A 24,133-nucleotide genomic window follows, 5' to 3' on the forward strand; every position below is an offset into this window, starting at 1 on the left:
GTAGGGACCGACGATACCATTCCAGATGATATGACCGAGGTCAAGTGGGAGTTCGATGAAGACTCTCGTCGTTAGTACGTGTCTTTCCCAGATGATCAGTAGTGGTGCCTAGTTGGGGTGATCGGGGACTTTGTTGCATTTGGGGGCTGATCTTTATTTTGGTTCCGTAGTCGGACCCTGAGTGTATTGGATGAATGTAATGTTATTTATGTATTTGTGTGACGTGGCGAGTATAAGCCAACTATGTATCCTTTCCCCTTTATTTATTTACATGGGTTGTTGTGAAGATTACCTCACTTGCGACATTGCTTTCAATGCGGTTATGTCTCTAAGTCGTGCTTCGACACGTAGGAGATATAGCCGCATCGAGGGTTTTACAGTGCATCTTCCAGACTGTTAGGTGTCATGGTCTAGAGCATCCAAGAGGAAATTGTGGATCGCCAAGTGATCGAGTCTGTGAAGGTTTGGAAGTCACCTGAAGACTTACCACTAGTGATTGGGTGAGGTCTGTGTGACCTTAGCTCAAGGGGAATACGGTGAGGATTAAGTGTCCTGAGCTGCGTGTTCAGGACTGGGTGTCCGGGACTGTGTGTCCTCAGGTTTAAATACTTAGCCTCCCTAACCAGACGTACAACTATCACAGTAGTTGGAACTAGTCTACCAAATCATTGTCTTCACCGAGCTAACTGGTTCCAATTCCTCAACCCTTCTATTTTCCTCGTCTCTGTGTTGTGTGCTTGTTCATATCTGTTTGAAGACTTTGACTGAAGACTTTCTCTATTTCCTCAGCTCCATTTCTTCAGTCTGTTTGCCTTCATTCTGTTTATCCAATGTTTTACACTTTCTGTACTATGTGCTTGTTTTCATTTCATCATGAAGACCATGCTCATGTTCTGTTATGTTTACTTCTGAGTACTTATTCCGCTGCAAGTAGTTCTTCACTCAGGAATTTCCTCACCCATAAATTCCTCAGTGAAGAATTCATAAATATCACATATTCTCCCCCCTCTAATCGATATAACGCAATTTCAAAGGTGCTTTTTGCACTGTTAGTGGAGAGATACTGACGCACTACAACAACAGGTGACATTGTGCCTGTGGTAGCCTTGCCACCTTCAGGTGGTTGTGGCTGTTCAATCATTTGCTCCATAGCTTCCTGAAAGTTTGAACTTGTAGATTAGTGTACCAGATGAGTTACTAATGAGACAAAAACTAACAAAGTAGGTTACACGTTTATACATAACTTATTTTGGTGAACTACTGTAATACATTAGCATGTATTGTAGTGCCAACTACATAATAAAACCACTTTCGGAACATATGTCCATGTAGCATGCCTACTGTATTGTCTATTTCCTCACATTTGTTGACATCTAATGATAAAGAGATATGGTTTAAAGTAGGATGAACATAGTATGAAATAATTCATATAATGGGCAAACAGATATAAAACAAACATGCTATTTTATCATTTTGTGCGCACGTGAACATAACAACTAGATTACAGATCAAGACCAAAAAATATCCTCCATCTCTTTTAAACCATGTAAGGTGAAATGATACGTTAAGACAACTGTGTATAAAAGTGAACAGAGTAACTGACATTGCTTGCAAACCAAGTAGTTAAAGGAACACATCACAGTACCAATCAGTTCAAAGGCAGGAGGCGTAAGGACTTACAACAGCGGCTTGAACTGGTGTGCTCATGGTCGTCATCTTGCTGGTGTGGCAATCCTTGAAGATTTGCACTACATTTGGTTCAGGTTCTTTTTGGTCCGCACAGGCTTTCCTCTGTATTTGGAACAAGTCAATATAGATACGACAATATGGCACAGAAAAAGAAGGAAGTAGTAGCTATTTACAAGAGCCTCGCAGTGTGCAATACAGCTACGAGATCTTGTTGTCTGTTGGAATTTCACTTTAGAACGGTTGGTCTTGTTCTTCAAACAGTTAGCCTAGAATAAGATACACTTGTAAGGCACATACATAAATACAAGTTCAATATGTGGTCTGATTAAATACATATAGCCTACCTGATACTTTGGATCAAACCAGTGTTTAACAAGGGCTGTCGAGTATTCATCTGTAATATATTCCACTAGAGATGTTTGGGCGATTTCATTGTTAGCCTTTCCTTCAAAGTGAGATTTTCTAAGGTGGTACCGATATTGTCGAAGAGCGGACTGAAAAACATGAGTGCATGCTTGTTTAGTTGCATCATCTTTCAGATCCAACTTGAACCTCATCTGTTGAAAAAAGAATGTGAGTCTTATTAGGAGGAAGCTAGAAAGTATGGGACACACCAAGACAATATTACTAATTGCGATGAATAACATTACTTACGGATAAATGGTCAAGGAAGGTGTTAAACTGGGTATTGTCTTTCTCATTCCTGTACTAGATCCATGTTGGGAGGATACGTGCATGACACCTAACGGCAACGTCTGCCTCTGATACTAACTTGGCTGACTCTGTAGCATCATGTGGACTTTTTAAACCTACCTCAAAATGGATCTCCAATCTTCCTCCTTTAGATTTTGTTAATCTGTCAAGCATTATCCCTGATGTCTGTTTCCGCTTGCACCGTGGTGCTAGCTCAACAACGAATATGGAAAGTGTTAGTGTACATCAAACTGTGAGAGTACATATAAAGGAGCATGCAACTGCAACTTGACTCGGTCAGGTACCGTCTTGGTGTTGATGCTCATGAGGTTCATCTGATCTTGCCAAGTCTTGGTGTGTCAGCAGTGCTTTGGAAGTAGTGTTAGGTGTCAAGGCAGCTTGGGAACTTGCCAGTTCCGGAGCAAACAAACAAGTAACTCGTTGAGATACTGATACAGTTGAAGCAGATGTTGCAGCTGGTGGAGCAGGTGATACTGTGTTTGTAGATTTAGCCGGTGGATTTGGACCTTCTACTGCACTATAAGTACCAGCAGAATCTGGACGGCAGATCCTTTTCCGTTTCACCCGACGAGTAACACCACTCCCTACTATATTATTTTCCTTGCTCTTTTTTGACTTTTCCATGTCAAGCCGTACCCACAACACAAAAGAATAAAATCGCTCTTTAGAACTCACTGATGCATGATACAGACAAGCAATACTTTGATGTAAGATAACCGTATGAGGATGGAATATGTAAGAAAAATAGGACGGAATGACATATTCATAGCTACGATGTGTAAACTAAGTAGAAGGGTTTTCAAGAGAATAGAAGTAATGCAAGCTAGACACCATATGAAAGATGCAACCAATATTACTCTGCCAAGTTAAAAGTGTCTTGTCATAAGTGGCAATTCGAAAAATTAGAAGCAGTACAATGTAGAAATCAATGCAAGATGCAACCACTATCAAACTGCCATGTTAAAAGCGTCCAATCATGAGTGACTGATGCAGGATACACAACAGTGGTACTTTGATGTAAGAACATGGTATGATAGATAGATGTAGTGTATTCTAGACACAGAACGCCATGTCATATGCACATGTATAACGTATAAACTCAGCAGGTGCAATTTAATCAAAATAGAAGAAATATAGGCTAGACAACATATGCAACATGAAACCAAGTATCACACTGTCAACTTAGAGCAAGCACCTGCGATGGTGGAGTACGGGAGATGAACTCATCATGTAGACTTGGGACTTCAACTTCATTAGCAGTAGTAGTGGCAAATCTAGAGAGTCTCTGTTTGCGTCGGTGCAGAGGACCACCAACATCCCCTAACTTACTCTTTTCCTTCCTATTTTCTGATATTGCCTTATGAAGTCAAAACCACAAGAAGATGAATAAAATTAGCTCTGCATAACTGGTTGATGCATGATACAGACGAACACTACTTTGATGTAAGGCAAGCACATGATAGGATGATGGAATATATACAAAAAGACAGTGTTTCTTATTCACACGTATGATAGGAGGATGGAATATGTATGAAAAAACAGTAAGAGGAAGGCATTTTAACAAAATTAGAAGAAATGAAAGCTAGGCACCATATGAACATGCAACCAATATCACTCTATCAGGTAAAAAGTGTCTCGTCGTAAGTGCCATTTCAAGAAATTAGAAGCAGTACAAGCTAGAAGACAATGCAAGATGCAACCTACATCACAATCCCAGGTTAAATGTGTCTTATGGGTAAGTGATAGTTGCAGGTATAAGTTGTAAGCTACGCAGATGCAATTCAACATAATCAGAAGCAATACAAACTAGACATCATAAGGAAAACACAACCACATATAACAGTTCCAAGTTAGAGCAAGCACCTGTGATGGTGGAGTAGGGGAGATGTGCTCATCATGTGCACATATGTTCTAGAAACAGGAAAACGTGTCATATTCACAGGCATTATGTGTAAAGTAAGCAGATGCAATTCAACAAATTTAGAAGCAATACAAGCTAGACATCATACGCAACATGCAACCACATATAATAGTGCTAAGTTAGAGCAAGCACCTGTGATGGTGGAGTAGGGGAGATGTGCTCATCATCTACACAGCTACGTTGACTGTCCAGCCTTGTGTTGTCTTGCGAATCTTGTTGGGAGGATGGCGGAGTAGAATCACCCCCTGTTTGAGTTGCTCCGAAGGACCACCATCATCCACTGCCAGACTAATTTCCTTTAGTTGTAATGATTTTGCATTGTGAAGTCAAACCGATAAGAAAAAGGAATAAAATTCACTCTTCAGAACGCATTCATGCATGATACTGACGAACACTACTCGGATGAAAGGCAAACACATGATGCGAGGATGGAATATGTATGAAAAACAGGATGGCGTGACATACTCACACCTATGATGTGGTAACTAAGTAGAAGGCATTTCAACAAATTAGAAGCACTGCAAGCTTGACACCATATGAAAGATGCAACCAATATCACTCTGCCAAGTTCAAACTGTATGGCGTTTCAACAAATTAGAAGCAGTACATGCTAGAAATCATATGCAAGACACAACCAATATCACAGTGGCGACTTAAAGGTGCCTTATCATAAGTGATTGATGCGGGATATGCAAGAACAGTAGTCTGATGTAAGAACATCGTGTGATCAGATATAGTATGTTCTAGAAACAGGAACATATGTCATATTCACAAGTATTATGTGTAAAGTAAGCAGATGCAGTTCAACAAAGTTAGAAGCAATACAAGCTAGACATCATACGCAACATGCAACCACATATAATAGTGCCAAGTTAGAGCAAGCACCTGTGATGGTGGAGTAGGGGAGATGTGCTCATCATCTACACAACTACGTTGACTGTCTAGCCTTGCGTTGTCTTGCGAATCTTGTTGGGAGGATGGCGGAGTAGAATCTGTAGAGAACCTCCGTTTCAGTTGCTCGGAAGGACCACCATCATCCAATGCCTTGCCAATTTCCTTCAGCTTTATTGATTTTGCATTGTGAGGTCAAACCGACAAGAAAAAGGAATATAATTCGCTCTTCAGAACTCATTCATGCATGGTACTGACGAACACTACTATGATGAAAGGCAAAGTCATGATAGGAGGATGGAATATGTATGAAAAAATGGATGGCTTGACATATTCACACCTATGATGTGGTAACTAAGCAGAAGGCACTTCAACAAATTAGAAGCACTGCAAACTATACACCATATGAAAGGTGCAATCAATATCACTCTGCCAAGTTAAAACTGTCTCGTCATAGGTGGCGTTCATCAAACTAGAAGCAATACATGCTAGAAATCATATTCAAGACGGAAACCAATATCACACTGCCAACTTAAAGGTGTCCCATCATAAGTGACTGATGCAAGATACACAAGAAGAGTAGTTTCATGTAAGAACATGGTGTGATAGACAGATATAGTATGTACCAAAAACAGGAAAGTGTGTCATATTCACACGTATCATGTGTAAGCTAAGTAGATGCAGTTTACACTAATTAGGAGCAATACAAGCTAGACACCATATGCAACATGCAACCAGATATCACACTGCCAAGTTAGAGCAAGCACCTTGGATGGTGGAGTAGGGGAGCAGTGACTTGGACCTTGTAATGCACTATCAGTACGAGGAGAATCGGTACAGATGCTCCATTTACGTTGCTGCAGAGGACTACCATCATCGCCTTCCTTACTCTTTTCCTTCCTCATTCTTGATTTTGCCTTGTCAAATCAAACCCACAAGAAAAAGGAATAAAATTTGCTCTTCAGAACTCATTGATGCATGATACTGACGAACACTACTTTCATGCAAGGCAGCCACATGATAGCAGGATGGAATATGTATGAAAAATAGGACGGCGTGACATATTGACATGTATGACGTATAAAGTGTAAACTAAGCACAACGTGCTTGAACTTGTTAGAATAAATGCAAGCTAGAAACCATATGAAAGATTAAACCAATATCACTCTGCCAAATTAAAAGGTTTCCCTAACAAATGTATTTGACCAAATTAGAAGCAATACATGGCAACATGCTAGAAATAATATGCAATATGCAACGAATAAAGGCGACTCATCGTAAGTGATTGATGTATGATATAGAAGAGAGGTAGTTTCATATAAGAACAAGGTTAACACATAGATGTAGTGTGTACCAAAAATAGGAAGGCATGTCATATTCACGGGTATAATGTGTAAAATAAGCAGATGCAACTTACCCTAATTAGAAGCATTACAAGCTAGACACCGTATGCAACATGCAACCACATAACACACTACGAAGTTAGAGCAAGCACCTGTGATGGTGGTGTGGGGGAATTGCAGTCATCAACTAGAGAGCTACATTGACTATCTTCATTTAGCCTTACTGTTTCTTGAGAATCATGTGGGAAGGATGACACTGCACTCTTGAAACGAGTATGGCGTCTCACAGTAACCCACTTGGGTGACTGTCTCATCATAAGTGATTGACGAGGGATACAAAAGAGCATTAGTTGGATGTATGAACATGGTTAATAGACATATGTAGTATGTATCAAAAACAGGAAGGCATGTCATTATCAAAGGTATAATGTGTAAAGTAAGCAGATGCAATTTAACCAAATTGGAAGAAATACAAGCTAGACACCATATGCAACATGCAACCACATTTGACATCGCGAAGTTAAAGCAAGAACCTGGGATGGTTGTGTGTGGAAATTGAGATCATCAACTGCAGAGCTATGTTTGATGTCTCCAACTACTGACATTGCACCCTTTAGAGCACTGAAATGCTTACTGCTTATCTTCGAATTACACTAGAGCAACTTCTGTCTTTTCTTTTTTGCATTCATCAACACTATGTCAGAGTCTGAAATACCCCTAGATAAAAAACAATAGTGTGAGTATGGGTGAAGTGTGTGCACAATTAGTACAGTGTAAAGGTAGCAGATAGCAGGTCGGTGAGAAATAAATGACGGGAGACATATGATAGCTCTACAACATACATGGCACACTAAATTACTACAAGATTCTATGAAAATAACAGTCGACTGAAAACAAATAGGTCAGTCCATTTTTTCTACACTGTTCGATGTACAAAGAACGGGCAGATCGCCTTCATCTACCTCCAGCCAGTCAGTGTTGACGATCTTCCTCGAAACACCAGTGACCACTGGCCCAGTCCCCTTCCTGCGCCCTCCCCTCGATCTCACCGCATCGCCGTGCATGGCACCGCCCCCCGGCCATCCATTCAAGCCCTGCTGACCTCCAGACCAGTGCAAGAAACTCCCGCACCCCACACCCCTATGATAGACACCGATGCGCTGCCTCCCCGGCGAACAAGCGGACTAGGTGCTCCGCACGCCTAAGCGGGTGCTGCTTCTTTTAATTGCGGTTCGACTGACCCTGAATTGAAATCCAGGCGGGCTACTAACCTCTAGCAAAGGTGAAATAGTAAAGGGAGGAAACCTTGTGCATTTAGTATCACGAAGAATATCCAGTAAGAAGCGCTCAACTAGTTTCTTTCGTGCGATGAATACAGTGTGAGCAGAGACGTAAGGTTTGCACGAACAAGGGAAGAGGAGTACCTCTTTCTGCCTTTAGTGCTGTGTGCTCCTTCTGTTTTTCCAACGATCTTCTTGTGGTTCGCTAGAAACGAGAAGTTGTGGAGGACGGTGGAGCCTTGGACGAACACATGACCAAGTTGTTGGGTGTGGTGCGGTGGCCGTCTGTCGGCGGCGGGGAACTAGATCCGAGGCGGCGAACGACGGCGTAGCGAGAACAACTCCTGTGCGGTGGACGGTTGCGACAGTGGAGTGGCAGCAGTGAGGTGCAGGACGGCGTGGCCGGAGTGCTTCTGGTACAACGCACATCGGCGTCGGTGTCGTGGAGGCAGCTCTACCTTGGCTTCAACTGCTATGTCCTTGAGGTCGTTGCAGTTGCGGTTGCGTTGGACAATGATGTCGGGGTACCGGCTCCGGCGTGATGGAGGAGGGCGACGCTGGATTTGGCGCTATGGGGTGGAGGACGAAGGAGGCTGGGGTTTTGCGGCTGGTGGAGAGGGCGTTTTGGCGCCCATGGAGTATGAATGGGGAAACAGAGGGAGGCGTGGAACTAAGGGGGAACACTGTTTCAGTTTGGGATGCGCTTGTTTGAAATTTGGGGAAAGTTACAAACTTTGCCCCCATCTAAAATTTCGGACATATTGTGGGTTGGGGGTAGGACAGTAATCTCAGGTGTCCCAAATGTGGGCGGGATAGATTTCGGCGTATGAATGCTTCTCGGAGGCAGTTGAGACTGGCGTCTTGGTGAAGTTACAAACCTACCCCGGTTTAGACCTTTGGACATCGGGCCGATAGGCTACATGGGACAGAGTTAGGACAGTAATTTCCTACCACCAAACATTAGTCTCGCACGGTTTCGGGTGACCAGAGGACTATTTGGCGCTTCATTCAATATTTGGGAGGAGAAGCATTAACGTTTTCGGTTCTCTTGAATTGAACTTTCAGGATTTGTCAAACTTCACAAATCTTTACTTTTGAAAATCCTAAAGCTACGATTATTTTGGAATGGAGGGGTACATTGGAATATACATTGTACACGAGTATATATTACAAAATATGCAACTTACCTCAGTTCATGCATGGTTCCAGATATAATCTCCTTGCTTGCAAAAAAAGTTAGACATGCGTATGAATATATATATATATAGCATGTTCAAACGCACAACAAAGATTGATGCCCCCTTTTACATCTGATTTACAAATTCCATTATCTCGGGTTCAAATAGATGAATGCACTGCCTATGAATTCGAATCTTCGAAACTCCCTTTATGTTGAATTCGACATGTATTCTATTTCGTAGCTAGCAATTTGGAATGTATCCATGCAAGTGACAAATGTATAAAGTGCTTCACACTAACAACATGGAGTGCACTAATTAATGTTTATATATGAATTGCAAAAGCATCCATTGCCTGTATTTCAAACCGCTCTCACTCTATGGATCGATAATATGAAATAAACACATGCACATACTAGAATTCAATAGAGTATGGGTGTCTGATAGACAGATTTTCGTCCATACGCAATTTGCAAAATTCATGATCTCATCCAAAAATAATAATGCCATTTATATTTTAATTTAATCCGTAGAACCACCTTTTACACGTAGATGCACTATGCCTCGGCCCGTTCTCACAAACGCGCTATATAACTCTCTATCTACCGCATAAGTGCACACACTTTATATGCATCGGCATTTCTCTTTCACACATGCTCACAATCTCTCTCGGGGTGTCGGGGAGTCTCACGCACATGCTCTCTCTGCATCTCTCTCTCTCTTTCTGACTACTATGTAGCACTCTTTTCACTAATCTCAGTTGGAAAACACTATTTCTCTCACATTCATATATACACACGCACGGTCTCTACTAGCCCTCTATATGCACATATATGTGCCTACGTGTCTCCCGCACGCACATTATCTTTAGGCCTCTCTCGCACACATTGCCCCCCAGACACACCTCTCTCTTAGTAATTGGCAGATACGATTCCATCATATCATTTGGTAGGGTATCCCTGACTTTTAGGCTGGATGGTAATACGAGGCAAAGTTTTACCCTAGTTCGGACCCTTGCAGTTGTGGAAAAAGCCTACTCCTGGTACTGTATATTAGTGATAGGGGTGTGTACAAAGTACACGTGAATACCAGGCATTGTGCGTGTGTGTATACTATCGACGAACTAGCGCCCAAGCTTCTATAACATATTGGGGGCCTAGTGTTACAAATCATATATAGTCGGCTTATCACCAATGGGGATAGAGTCCTCCGGGACTCTGGTAGCTAGCTTCATGTTGTACGCCGAGTCCTCCACATGGGTCTTCGTATAACGCGCTCGGTGCAACCTATGTGGCGCAGGATGGAACCGACCCATGAGTCCTCATGTTGACTCACCACAACTAGAAATGATGTGCCCACCACACCACACACGCAATCGGCCACTAAGAAAATAAGCATATACAATAGTACAATGTTCTACTTGAAAGTTAATTGCATGGTGCATCCAAAAATATTTGTTCTGCATTGTGAATGTTTATATATTATCCTAAAATATTAGTCACGGGAAAGAGAAACGAAGGGCATATCTCTCCTTGTCTCCACCGGACACCCCCTCTTTCTACACCACTTTCACGTACGCACACAAACTATCTCTCGACCCTCTAAAAGTATGCATGCCCACGACACATTCACGCGTGACGGTCACTGTATTTCAAGCTAAAGCACTGTATGGTCACTGGACTTCACAATATGCTCATTATGGTCACCGTATACATTCTCGTGGTGATCATACAATATCTAGCTCACGATACGTCTCCGTATTTTCTTAATGACACTGACGGACTTTGCATTTGATGCATGCACCATATTTTGTTGACGACACTTACGATCACTGTATTTGAAGTGAAAGCACGATATGGTCACTGGACTTCAAAATAAGCTCATCACGGTCACCACATACATTTTGTCGTGCTAACCAACATGTGGTTGGATGGTTAGGAGGACAGTGGTTTCTCGAGCCCACCAGGGTTAAAGTCCCGGTGCTTGCATTTATCCTTGGTTAATTTCAGTATTTTTCAGCATGTGTGTTCAGTGGGAGGAGACGTTCCACTCGACTACGAGGCACCTATGGTGACTTTGTAAAATCTCAAGATCATATGCTGGCTCACTCTCTCGAAGGTGCTCATAGGGCTAGGGTCTGCATGTGTGGGCTTATAGCGGTGAGTGCTTGCGCGTATATATGAGCCCTTGCATCTGTACCGTGTTAAAAAAATACATGTCATGATTATACGGTCACTGGCTCACCCGTACAACTCCGTATTTTGTTGATGACACAATCAATTGACCAGTCAAACGTTCCACGTGGCGCAACTAGTGTTGCACCATCGGGGCGCGTAACCATGGGGCCCACCTATCAGCCCGTATATGAAAGAAAGAAATGGTAGTTTGAGTCTGTACTGGGTTAATAAAATACATTTTAGGGTGATCATACGGTCACTGGCTCACCATATAGCTCCGTAATTTGTTGATGACACGATCAATTGATCAGTCAAACGGTCCACATTCAGCAGCGCACATTACCATAGGGCCCGCCCGTCAGCGCGTATATGAAGGACAGAAATGGTAATAAATTAGTGGTCGGTGGGTACTCGAAGTCGTGAGACCTCTGGTTGGCAGTCGCCGATGGTGGGGGGGCGTTGATTGGGCGGTGGGGTGGGGATCGCCGAAGAAAAAGCTCAGCGCGGGGGGCCTAGAGGGATGGCCGGTGCGGCGGCGGACCAGCGGTGGGGACTGGTTTCGGAGCGGGCGGGGCGGCGTGGCGGCGCGGGCCGGCCGCGGGTGGTGGGGGCCGGCGATTCGGCCGGTGGTGGCTAGTGGCTCAAGGGGTGGAGTTTGATGATAAACTGCAGGCCCTTGATTTCGTATCCAACGACTAGAAAATCTAATGACCAGAGATGAAAAAGTCAGTCGACTGACGTGTATCCTCACCCCGCACGTACACATGCACACACACAAGACACACACACACACATGCAGGCGTGCAACACTGACACGTACACATAACAAACACACGCACGCATGCATGCATGCAACACTGACACGTACACATGCACTCACGAACACACGCACGTATGCACACATGCATGCAACACTGAAACATACCCTTGCACGCACATAGCACTCACACGCCTGCATGCACACAACACTCGACGCAAGACACACGCTGAACCTATACGTGCATGCACCCTTTGTTAAGGACATGGATTGTTACGAGTATTAATAAATCTTATCTGTGATAAGCAGAACATTGATGTTTGCAGCGGTCTTTATGATCGTATGGCTATCAACATAGTAGGCTTATCTACATGAAAAGGATGACATCACACTCAATGAACAATCATCGGTTTATGAAATGCCCGCTTCTGACCGCCCTAGCCCACCAAAGGTTCCTCTGCTATGCGCTGCCTGTGTTGGGTCATTGACATGCAGGCCATGTACCCAAAGAGCCCACACGTCAGTGGAAGAACGGCGTGGTGTCCTACATTAGAGCCGAGGGCGCCACTCGCTGCACACCCGGCTGAAAACGCCTCCTTGCCGCATTCAAATGCCTCCGTGAAACCCGCCCGTGTGGAAGCCGAAAAACCCACTCCGGACACATGTCCGTTCATGAACGGGCCGACATTAAATGCAACACCGGCCGAGCTCCTCCCGTCCGCCGTCTATTTAATCTCCTATTTAAATGAGGCCAAAGGCCGGCCAAGAATCGCATGCCTCCGCCGCTCCCCTATCTCCCCCTTCACCATTTTGTGCACTCTTACAATGGCTTATGAAGAGTAGTTATTCCGCACAAGCCATTTGTCTAGGTTTGTATCTCTCACACACACCCACATAGGTGGGGGACGTGCACGAAGAGAAGAGGTGCACGCACGACGCACGTACTCCCGTCTCTTTCCCAACCACACCCACGCGGGTACACAGTGGAGATCATTTCTGTACGAAAAGGCAGCCCACATGGTAATTTGACTGTGTACTAGTTGTCCACTTGGTGGAGGTAGGATCGTCTACCACGTGTGAACAAACAAATTACGACTTGACGCGTTATGTTAAAAAAGAGGCAAACCATGTGGGGCCTACCTTAGAGGCAAGGCTCTATACACTAGAGTACTTTTGATGTGTCCCATCAACTCGCAGAACAAGGAGAAGCTTGCTTAGTACACCGTCAACCCCGCCCACAGGCGCGGTGGCTCGCAGGATGAGGTGAAGCTTGCTTACTAGTACTAGTATTGTATGCCTTATGCCGGCTCCCTCGCCCACGCGCGCGGTGGCTCCCATGACGAGGAGAAAATTTTACTACTCCCTCTGTTTACTCCTCGTCCCTACTACCTTGGTTAGAGAGATTATCATATTGTTTGGAATGTATATGTCCTTTAGTACTCCCTCCATTTACTTATACAAGGCCACTATAAAAAATACATTTTGCATCTATACAAGGCCACAAATAGTAATCGAGACAAAAGTTACTACTCCCTCCTTTCCAGTTTATGGCTCAATTTCAAAATCTCTCCAACCAAGGTAGACGGTGAGTGGTCGAATTAATTTCGTACTCCTAGTTTTCACAAGTAATTAGTACGCTTGCTTTTCTCAAGAATTTATGTTTACCGAGGCATTGATTAGAACGAATGCATGAATGACCACTAAATTTCCATGAACTTCTACATGCATTGCTGTGTTTTCTCTTGACACTGCTTGCATCGGGTGATCTAACACACCTCGAAATCCAACATGTGATGGTACTACTACTACTAGTAGAATTGAGACTTATAAAATGGAAAAGTGAATGTTTTTAGATGAGCCCTATAAACCCTAGTGGGTACGTACTCCGTAAAATCAGATTTTCCCAAAACTAAGTCGCTCAACCTTTATTTGCATGTTTCCCTTCCTGCCTCCTTGCCTCGAACATACTATGCCAAACTCCCATGCCTGCCGCGCGGGAAAAGACCCACCCTCGCCTTGTTTTAGTCCGGGTTTGTATCGATGGATCGCGCGAAGCAGCAAAAACCCAAGCCGTGTCTTATACTCCTCCGTCGATGCTCGCTTTCATGAATTCTGTACTTCCTGTCACCGACATGTGGGACATATAGCAACCGGGTCGACGTGTCAAGCACCAAATAACAGTGCAGAACAGCAGGGGACGCACCCAGTCGTACCGCCCCAGTAGTAGTAGTAATGAGCAATGAGACGTCAAATGACAATGCCGCACCTTCCCAGACGGACGAAGCAACCATTATTTCACACTTCGGTTCGCCATCATCTCAAACCACGTAGTATTGCTTTTGCCTCAAGAAGGACACGCGCATCGCCTTGGTACATCATGACATGTGGGACCGCATGACAGGCCACGCTCCCCCGCCGATCGCTCGGTAAGATCACCTCATTTTTACTACTATACTTCCTCCGTATCGGTTTACATGGCATACACGTTGTTCTAGGTTGAGAATTTAACTGGCTATATATGTGATGAACAATATATGTTTAGAAACTACACCCTTTTAATAATCCAATGATATACTTTTTGTGACATAGTAACTCATATTTAGTTAGTTAAATGGATGACCTAGAACTACGTGCACGCCCTGTAAACCGAGACGTCTAAAAAAACGAGATGGAGAGGGTAGTTTAGTACGTATCTTTTTAGATCAATATAGTCAGGATTCACCAAGGAGCAAAACCAAGTGGTAGGCTGCACCTGTCATGTTGGCGTAGCAACTCAAGCAGGGTCAGTCTGCACACAAAATGGCGACACACTTAACAGGACCCCTTTGGCCAACATGTGGCTCATCCACCGTCTTGTTCCACGTGCAATGCACCAAATTACAATTCGGAGCTGCGGTTGGAATTGGAGGCACCCCGGTCGTAGCGCCGTAGTAGTAGAAAATGAGCGATGAGGGGTCAAATCACAAAGCCCCACCTTTCCCGCATTAAGCTGGATGGACGAAGCAACCATCATTTCACTCTAGGGCGCAAGAGCATAAAGAAAAGAGAAAACCAATGATGCGTGCGACAGCTACCTAGGGCACCCTAGGGTATGGGTCTCCACTACAGATCATTTTTTTGAAAGCGCCTCCACTACAAATCGGCTTCTCCCTCATCCTCTTGAAGAAAACCGATGATGCATGCGGCGGTAGGGTTTGTACGAGTAATACTACGGCGTGCGGGGCCACGTCGTAGTAAACGGGAGAGGGATTGAGTTCGATTCGATGCCTTAAATATGTGTGGGCCGCTTTGTTTTAGGGGAACGAGGCAGCATTTTGGGTTCGGGGACCAGTGGAGATACAGTACGTATAAAAAATTGTGGACGTAGGTTCGACCAAAAGGCAATGATGCATGGGCCCTGCATTTTGATATACCCGGGGCCGCGTGAAATTTGCTACTCTACTCAAAACTAGTAAGGTACACATGCATTGAACGCATGAGATTTTGAAACCAAATTATGAATAAATACACACTATAACATGTAAAGCTTTGAGTCATATATGCATGATGTAGATGTTCGTTTAGTTCTTATAGTTCATCTCATTCAAAATCAATTAGTTTTATAAAAATGTTAAGATTCGTGGGGTTGTGCATTGTAAAGCATAAAGTAAAAAACAAATAATGGCAATTCATTTAGAAAAAAATTCAATTATGATACAGAAGATTCTAGAACAAAGGAGAAGTGCTTGTGTTTTGCGGTTTGTGCATTATGCTTAAGTTCAACCATGGAGTCTTCTAAATTGTACATGTGGCAGATCTGGTGGAATGTTGATGATACCCAACGGCTAGTAGTGCTCAGATTTGCCATCTCTGCACTGTCGAATTAGCATCATCCAGCGACCATCTTTCAAAGTTATTCGCACACTATATAGTTCTTCTGCCATAGTTGCATGTCTTGGAAAAAAGCTACTAGTGGGTTGTACTAGCGATTTAGGAATAGAAGATGTATACATGGAAGTTGTAGGGAAAGAGATGACATGGAGTATCTCAATTCCTATGAGTAGGGATTGGAAAAGAGGTGTCATTTGGTTCCCATCATAGGAACTTTTCGATTGAATCTAGAGATGACATGTATCTCAATTCCTATGAGGAGGGATTAGAAAAGAGATGTAATTTGGTTCATATCATAGGAACTTTTCTATTGAATATATGCTAATGTTTATTTTCCTTTGAAATTATGGGAGTATAGGAATCCATTAATATGAACCAAGTGGCTCTAAAGCTATAGAAATAATATCATGTTTATTTCCTTTGAAATGTGGAGTATATGAATCTATTCCTATGAACCAATTGGCTCTAAAGGAAAAAATCCTATAAAAATCATATCATATAGGGTTCCTATGATATTCCTCCACACCAAAGGATGGCTGAAATTGCTGTAGGTGATACAATGGTCTTTCTTTGTAGACTCCTCCACCATCTTTATAGTTACCTCTCGAAGATGAATGAAATGATATATACAGGGTATTCTAGATGTGCAATTTGGTACACGAAAACTCGGTAAAAGTTTGCGAGGTTCGAATTTTCAATAAAGCTATACGCACTACATCTTGGAACGGAGGGAGCATATGACAGTTGATAACACTCACGTGGAAGATTTGTGTGTAGGAGGAGTGGATGTTCTGTTAAATGACATGGCAAAACTGACACTGTCAGATGCCGATCTAATGGTTCTTATGGCGTTCGTCAGGAAAAGGCTTATGGCGAACGTTTGTCGGATAATGATTTACGGACACATGCATTGCATTGATACGTGCCCCCCTCTCTCTCATGCACACGCACCCTCACGAGTCACGACTCTTCTGAGTCCTCTCGCATCCATCGTCTATCTGCAGGTAGACGTCACACACATATGTGCTCTTCACACTCTACCCTCAGAACTTCTAGAAAACAAAAGACGTCGCGCACATTTTATTTTAGCTCACACGTCAAACACTTATACTATTACTCTTGTGGCGAACTTTCTTTGGGCATAGTATATTGTACTCTCACGAAGAGAAGCGGTGCACACACGCACTAGTTCTCTCACACCCACTCACGGGTACACGTAGGAGCGCATCTTTTGAAGCTGGTACAACAAAATTACTCCACTATATATATAAGCAGGAGCCTTAGCGCTTGCTTTACTAGGGTTCCTCTCGTTCACTCTCTCATGCTCTCCAGATCTAAGCAAGGCATAGGTGGCCACATTCTCTCTCAGCTCACGGCTGGTCACAAATCCGGCCGGACAACCTCGACCGGGGCAGGGGTGTAGGTGCATTGTTCACGCTGTCGTCGGTGGCGAGGGAGGAGACCAACAGCTTCCCGCGTGTCCCGATCGGCGGCCATTCTGTTCTCTCCGAGAGAGCGCTGGCCCAAGAGGGCCCCCGGCCCCTTCTTCCTCCCTGCGGTATTGTGGCCAAGATGCGGCCTCCCGACTCCGTCTTCGCCACATGCCGATGACCCTCAGGTATATATTCCTCCGAAACCTGCCTTGCTCTACTGCCCCAGCTCAACACTTGGCTTCGTGTGGATCTTTTTCTACTTCCGTTCGTTGTTCCAAAGCCACCTAGACTTTTACTATTATTAGAAGTAAAGCTAGTTCATATAGTCGACTCTAAGAGTTGGTCCAAACATGGAAGAAAGTGGGAAAGTTGTAGCATGAATCTAGGACTTGGTTCTAAGAGGAAACGAGTGAAAGTAGTAGATACTGGCTACCCAACCGGTCTCTTGGTTGAAAAGATGAAGAAAGCATGGTGGATGGCGAAGGGTGGGGGGAAGTGGACCTATCTCTTGGTTGAAAAAAGGAAAGAAAGTGACGGGTGTTGGGGGACAACGCAAATGAGAATGAGCAGGTCTAGATTTCCTATGCTCACATAGGAAAATGTCGCCGAGGAGATAAAAAATGGGACAAATGCAGACATGTTGCCTGAGTGTTTGCCACTCTTGGCAACCACATCTGCCTCACCACTTTATGCCCCTGCTGTCCCTACGCCCATATCGCTACCGTTAATGTAAAATCACATGAAGCATTAAGCAATGTCACCTAATGTCACTATAAGTAATGGTCTAGTGCCGTCGATAAATTGAAGCAATGCCACCACCATTTTATGAAGTGCTTCCATCTTGCTTTATTTCCCATGAATTGTGTTTTTGCAGTTACACTTAAATCTCACACCGCTAACATTGCTTCATCCCAGTGGAACTGCACAAATTTGATTGCACATTTACTAACCACGTGCTACTATCATGACAGTAATACTAATGATATTGTTCTGCATGTTAATCTAGTGGCAGTGTTGATGTGATGTGATGCTACTTACTTAAGGACACTTTCATACTGTCAATCTAGTGCCAATTATAACACAATAGATGCTGTTGTTAATCACACGCCACTGCAAATATCTGTCACTGTTTAAATAACCACATTTTGTATTTGCACAAACAGGGACGTATGTCTCCATATCGTTTCGGGATGTCTGTCTCCGTATCGTTTCTATCCGCGCAATCAAAAGCACACACCTCAGTTTTAGTAGAACTGCGCAAAATGAGATGGCTATCCCTCGTTGCCGTCATCTAACAACCCGTCTTCCAAGTATTCCTACATTGGTAGTTACTAGGTAGAATGACCAACGCAATATAAAAGAAGTTGATTCGTACGTTTTACTTCCTGATTGCAGTGTAGGGACGAGCGAAAACAACTACATCCTAGTCCAGAATGCACTTTCTACCAGTTCATCCATGGACCGAGGACTAGCTGGCACGGCTGCACGGCGGTTTTTGGACAGGTGCGCGGACAAGAGGCATTGTGGTCTGCATATTTCTGCAAATGGCGGTGCTTAAATTTAGTGGAATGCACAAGACTTTCAGTTGTGAGTACACTACATGGTTAAGTTCAGCATTCCAGCTGTGAACCCAATTATAATTGGTTATTCTGGAATGAGAGAACCTACCCATGGATGGTGGCAACAATAAAAAACCAGAGTGAACTCCAGGAAATTTAAGCCTGCCGCGAGGCCCTTTGCTCAGAGAAGCCGTGCTTGTTTTTTTCCTGATTTGTAAACCTTCTCACAACTTTGTATTTTGCTGTGAGCTAGTATATGTTTGTTATGTTCTATGAATCATTGAGATGTATAAAATTGCTTAACTTATGCTTTTCAAGTTTTTTATGAAGCTGAATTTAATGTGAGTTGGTGACCCACAAGTATAGGGGATATATCGTAGTCCTTTCGATAAGTAAGAGTGTCGAACCCAACGAGGAGCAGAAGGAAATGATAAGTGGTTTCTAGCAAGGTATTCTCTGCAAGTACTGAAATAAATGGTAACAGATAGTTTTGTGATAGGATAATTTGTAATGAGCAACAAGTAACAAAAGTAAATAAAGTGCAGCAAGGAGGCCCAATCCTTTTTGTAGCAAAGGACAAGCCTAGACAAACTCTTATATAGAGAAAAGCGCTCCCGAGGACACATGGGAATATCGTCAAGCTAGTTTTCATCACGTTCATATAATTCGCGTTCGGTACTTTGATAATTTGGTATGTGGGTGGACCGGTGCTTGGGTACTGCCCTTACTTGGACAAGCATCCCACTTATGATTAACCTCTATTGCAAGCATCCGCAACTATAACAAAAGTATTAAGGTAAACCTAACCATAGCATGAAACATATGGATCCAAATCAGCCCTTTACGAAGCAATGCATAAACTAGGGTTTAAGCTTCTGTCACTCTAGCAACCCATCATCTACTTATTACTTCCCAATGCCTTCCTCTAGGCCCAAATAATGGTGAAGTGTCATGTAGTCGGCGTTCACATAACACCACTAGAGGAGAGACAACATACATCTCATCAAAATATCGAACGAATACCAAATTCACATGACTACTAATAGCAAGACGTCTCCCATGTTCTCAGGAACAAACGTAACTACTCACAAAGCATAAACATGTTCATAATCAGAGGAGTATTAATATGCATATAGGATCTGAACATATGATCTTCCACCAATTAAACCAACTAGCATCAACTACAAGGAGTAATTAACACTACTAGCAACCTACTAGCACCAACCCCGGACTTGGAGTCAAGAATTGGATACAAGAGATGAACTAGGGTTTTGAGAGGAGATGGTGCTGATGAAGATGTTGATGGAGATTGCCCTCTCCCGATGAGAGGAGCGTTGGTGATGACGATGGCGATGATTCCCCCCTCCCCCCCGGAGGGAAGTTTCCCCGGCAGAACTACTCCGCCAGAGCCCTAGATTGGTTCCACCAAGGTTCTGCCTCGTGGCGGCGGAGTTTCGTCCGAGAAGATGCTTCTTATTTTTTCCCATCGAAAGACTCATATAGCAGAAGATGGCCACCGGAGGGCCACCAGGGGGCCCTCGAGGTTGGGGGGCGCGCCCAGGGGGGTAGGGCGCGCCCCCACCCTTGTGGACAGGGTGTGGCACCCTGGTGAATCTCTTCCGCTAAGTATTTTTTATATATTCTGAAAACGTCTTCCGTGAAGTTTCGGGACTTTTAGAGTTGTGCAGAATAGGTGTCTAATATTTGCTCCTTTTCCAGCCCAGAATCCCAGCTGCCGGCACTCTCCCTCTTTATGTAAACCTTGTAAAATAAGAGAGAATAGGCATAAGTATTGTGACATAATGTGTAATAACAGCCCATAATGCAATAAATATCGATATAAAAGCATGATGCAAAATGGACGTATCAACTCCCCCAAGCTTAGACCTCGCTTGTCCTCAAGCGAAAGCCGAAATCGAAAAATATGTCCACATGTTTAGAGATAGAGGTGTCGATAAAAATAAAATACGGACATGAGGGCATCATGATCATTCTTAGAACATCAACTTATATAATTCTTGTCATATAATCCCTTATGCTAGAGTAATAATTCAATCACAATTTCAAGTGTGAATCGTAAACTTCATTGAAAATTAACAAACTATAATCTCAGTCATTGGAGCAATTGCAATTTATCATAACATAGAAAGAGCCAATGTGTAAGAGCTTTTCAGCAAGTCCATATACTCAACTATCATATAATCTTTCACAATTGCGGACACTCACACAATACTTATGGGTATGGAGTTTTAATCGGACACAGAGAAAGATAGGGGCTTATAGTTTTGCCTCCCAACGTTTTACCTCAAGGGTAATGTCAACAATAATAGTTCATGAAAACTCACATCCAATTAGCCACATATACCAGGATCTTTCCAACATACCGTGCTTGCCAAAGGATAAAATGTAAAAAGGAAGGGTGAAGATCACCATGACTCTTATGCAAGGTAGGAGATAAAAGTAAAAGATAGGCCCTTCGCAGAGGGAAGCAGAGGTTGTCATGCGCCTTTATGGTTGGATGCACAAAATCTTAATGCGAAAGAATGTCACTTTATATTGCCACTTGTGATATGGACCTTTATTATGCAGTCTGTCGCCTTTATTTCTTCCATATCACACGATCGTATAAAGCTTATTTTCTCCCACACTAATAAGTTATACATATTTAGAGAGCAATTTTTATTGCTTGCACGAATGACAACTTACTTAGAGGATCTTACTCAGTCCAAAGGTAGGTATGGTGGACTCTGATGGCAAAACTGGTTTAAGGGTATTTGGAAGCACAAGTAGTATCTCTACTTGGTGCGATGAATTTGGCTAGCACGAGGGGGAAAGGCAAGCTCAACATGTTGGAGGATCCAAGACAATATGATTTATCTTAGATGTAAGAAAACATAACCCATTACGTTGTCTTCCTTGTCCAACGTCAACTCTTTAGCATGTCATATTTTAATGAGTGCTCACAATCACAAAAGATGTCCAAGATAGTATATTTATATGTGAAGACATCTCTTTCTTTATTACTTCCTATTAATTGCAACGATGACCAAAAACTATGTTTGTCAACTCTCAACAACGTTTATTCATCATACTTTTTCTATGTGAGCTCATTACTCTCCATAAGATCCACATGATCTCTTTGTTTCTTTTTATTCCTTCTCTTTTCTTTTATTCACTTAGGATCATGGCAAAATAATCAAGCCCTTGACTCAACACTAATCTTTATTATATAGCTCACGGACTCGATTACATAGAAGGATTATAAAGCAAAACTCACAACTAGATCATACTAAGAACTTTTATTCTACTAGATCAAGATATTACCAAAAGGATCGAACTAGGAAAACGGTAAAGATAAAAGTGATGGTGATACGATACCGGGGCACTCCCCCAAGCTTGGCAGTTGCCAAGGGGAGTGCCCATACTAGATACCCAATTCTTCTTTGTTGGTGGAGACGGTGGTGGTTTTGTTGATGGCGTAGGCTTATTCCTTAATTTGCGCTTGAGGACAGAGTTTTGGTCCCTTAGGTCATCGATCTCCTGCTCCAAGCTCAGTATCTTTTTGTATAGTTCCTGCTTGTTTTCCTGCAAGAGGCGAAAAGGGATAAACTCGATCTTAGGTTTCTTTACTCTATCCGGGAGGCTTGACGTTTTGAACTCCACATGCATGTCCCCAGGTTGAGGTAGTGGGACTTCATCTTCATCTGAGCTCGTCTCCTCCTTTCCCTTGGGTTCATAGTCCTCTTCTTCTTCTTCTTCCGTAGTCCAACCACAATGCTCCACATCACCATAGACCTTAGTATCTGCAAGGTAATCAGCCACGTAGCTTTCTCCTTCCAAATCCTGGGACGACATGTTGCTCTATCTGTAGCAGGACAGCTCGAAACAAAGACAAGAGATATTTGCGTGATACGGTGGTCAAAACCCCCAGGAGATTATATAATGAATTTTTACCGACCAAAATACGTGTTGTGTAAGAAAACGGAGTCGAGAGACTGCACGAGGTGCCCACGAGGTAGGGGGGCGCGCCTAGGGGGGTAGGGCCCGCCCTCCACCCTCGTGGAGCCCTTATGTCCTTCCCGGACTGCTTCTTATTTTCTATTTTTTAAATATTCCAAAACGGAGAAATATTGTTTTAAAAATTGTTTTGGAGTCGGTTTACTTACCGTACCACATACCTATTCCTTTTCGGAGTCTGAAACGTTCCGGAAAGTGTCCCTTATGTATTACTCCGGGGTTACGGTTTCAATAACATTGGTTTCAACATTTATGGGATTACCTGAGATATAATGTTTGATTCTTTGACCGTTCATCACCTTCGGATTTGTGCCTTCGAAGTTGTTGATTTTTATGGCACCGGAACAATAGACCTCCTCGATAACGTAAGGACCTTCCCATTTAGAGAGAAGTTTCCCTGCAAAAAAAATCTTAAACGAGTTGTATAGCAATACATAATCACCTACTTTAAACTCACGCTTTTGTATTCTTTTGTCATGCCATCTTTTAACTTTTTCTTTAAACAACTTGGCATTTTCATAGGCTTGGGTTCTCCATTCATCAAGCAAGCTAATATCAAATAGCCTCTTCTCACCGACAAGTTTAAAATCATAATTGAGTTCTTTAATGGCCCAATATGCCTTGTGTTCTAGTTCGTGAGGTAAGTGACATGCTTTTCCATAAACCATTTTATACGGAGACATACCCATAGGATTTTTATATGCAGTTCTATAGGCCCATAATGCATCATCAAGTTTCTTGGATCAATTCTTTCTAGATCTATTAACAGTCTTTTGCAAAATAAATTTGAGCTCTCTATTACTCAATTCTACTTGACCACTAGACTATGGGTGACAAGGAGATGCAATTCTATGATTAACATCATATTTAGAAAGCATTTTATGGAAAGCACCATGAATAAAATGTGAACCACCATCAGTCATTAAATATCTAGGGACTCAAAATCTTGGAAAAATAACTTCTTTAAGCATTTTAATATAAGTGTTATGATCAGCACTACTAGTTCGAATAGCTTCTACCCACTTAGTAACGCAATCAACAACAACTAAAATATGTGTATATCCATTAGAGGAAGGAAAAGGTCCCATATAGTCAAAGCCCCAAACATCAAATGGTTCAATAAAGAGTGAATAATTCATAGGCATTTCTTGACGTCTACTAATATTACCAATTCTTTGACATTCATCACAAGATAAGACAAACTTACGGGCATCCTTGAAGAGAGTAGGCCAATAAAAACCAGATTGCAATACCTTATGTGCAGTTCTATCTCCAGCATGGTGTCCTCCATAAGCTTTGGAGTG

This window comes from Triticum dicoccoides, chromosome 6A, assembly GCF_002162155.2.
Source record: "Triticum dicoccoides isolate Atlit2015 ecotype Zavitan chromosome 6A, WEW_v2.0, whole genome shotgun sequence".
NCBI lineage: Eukaryota > Viridiplantae > Streptophyta > Magnoliopsida > Poales > Poaceae > Triticum > Triticum dicoccoides.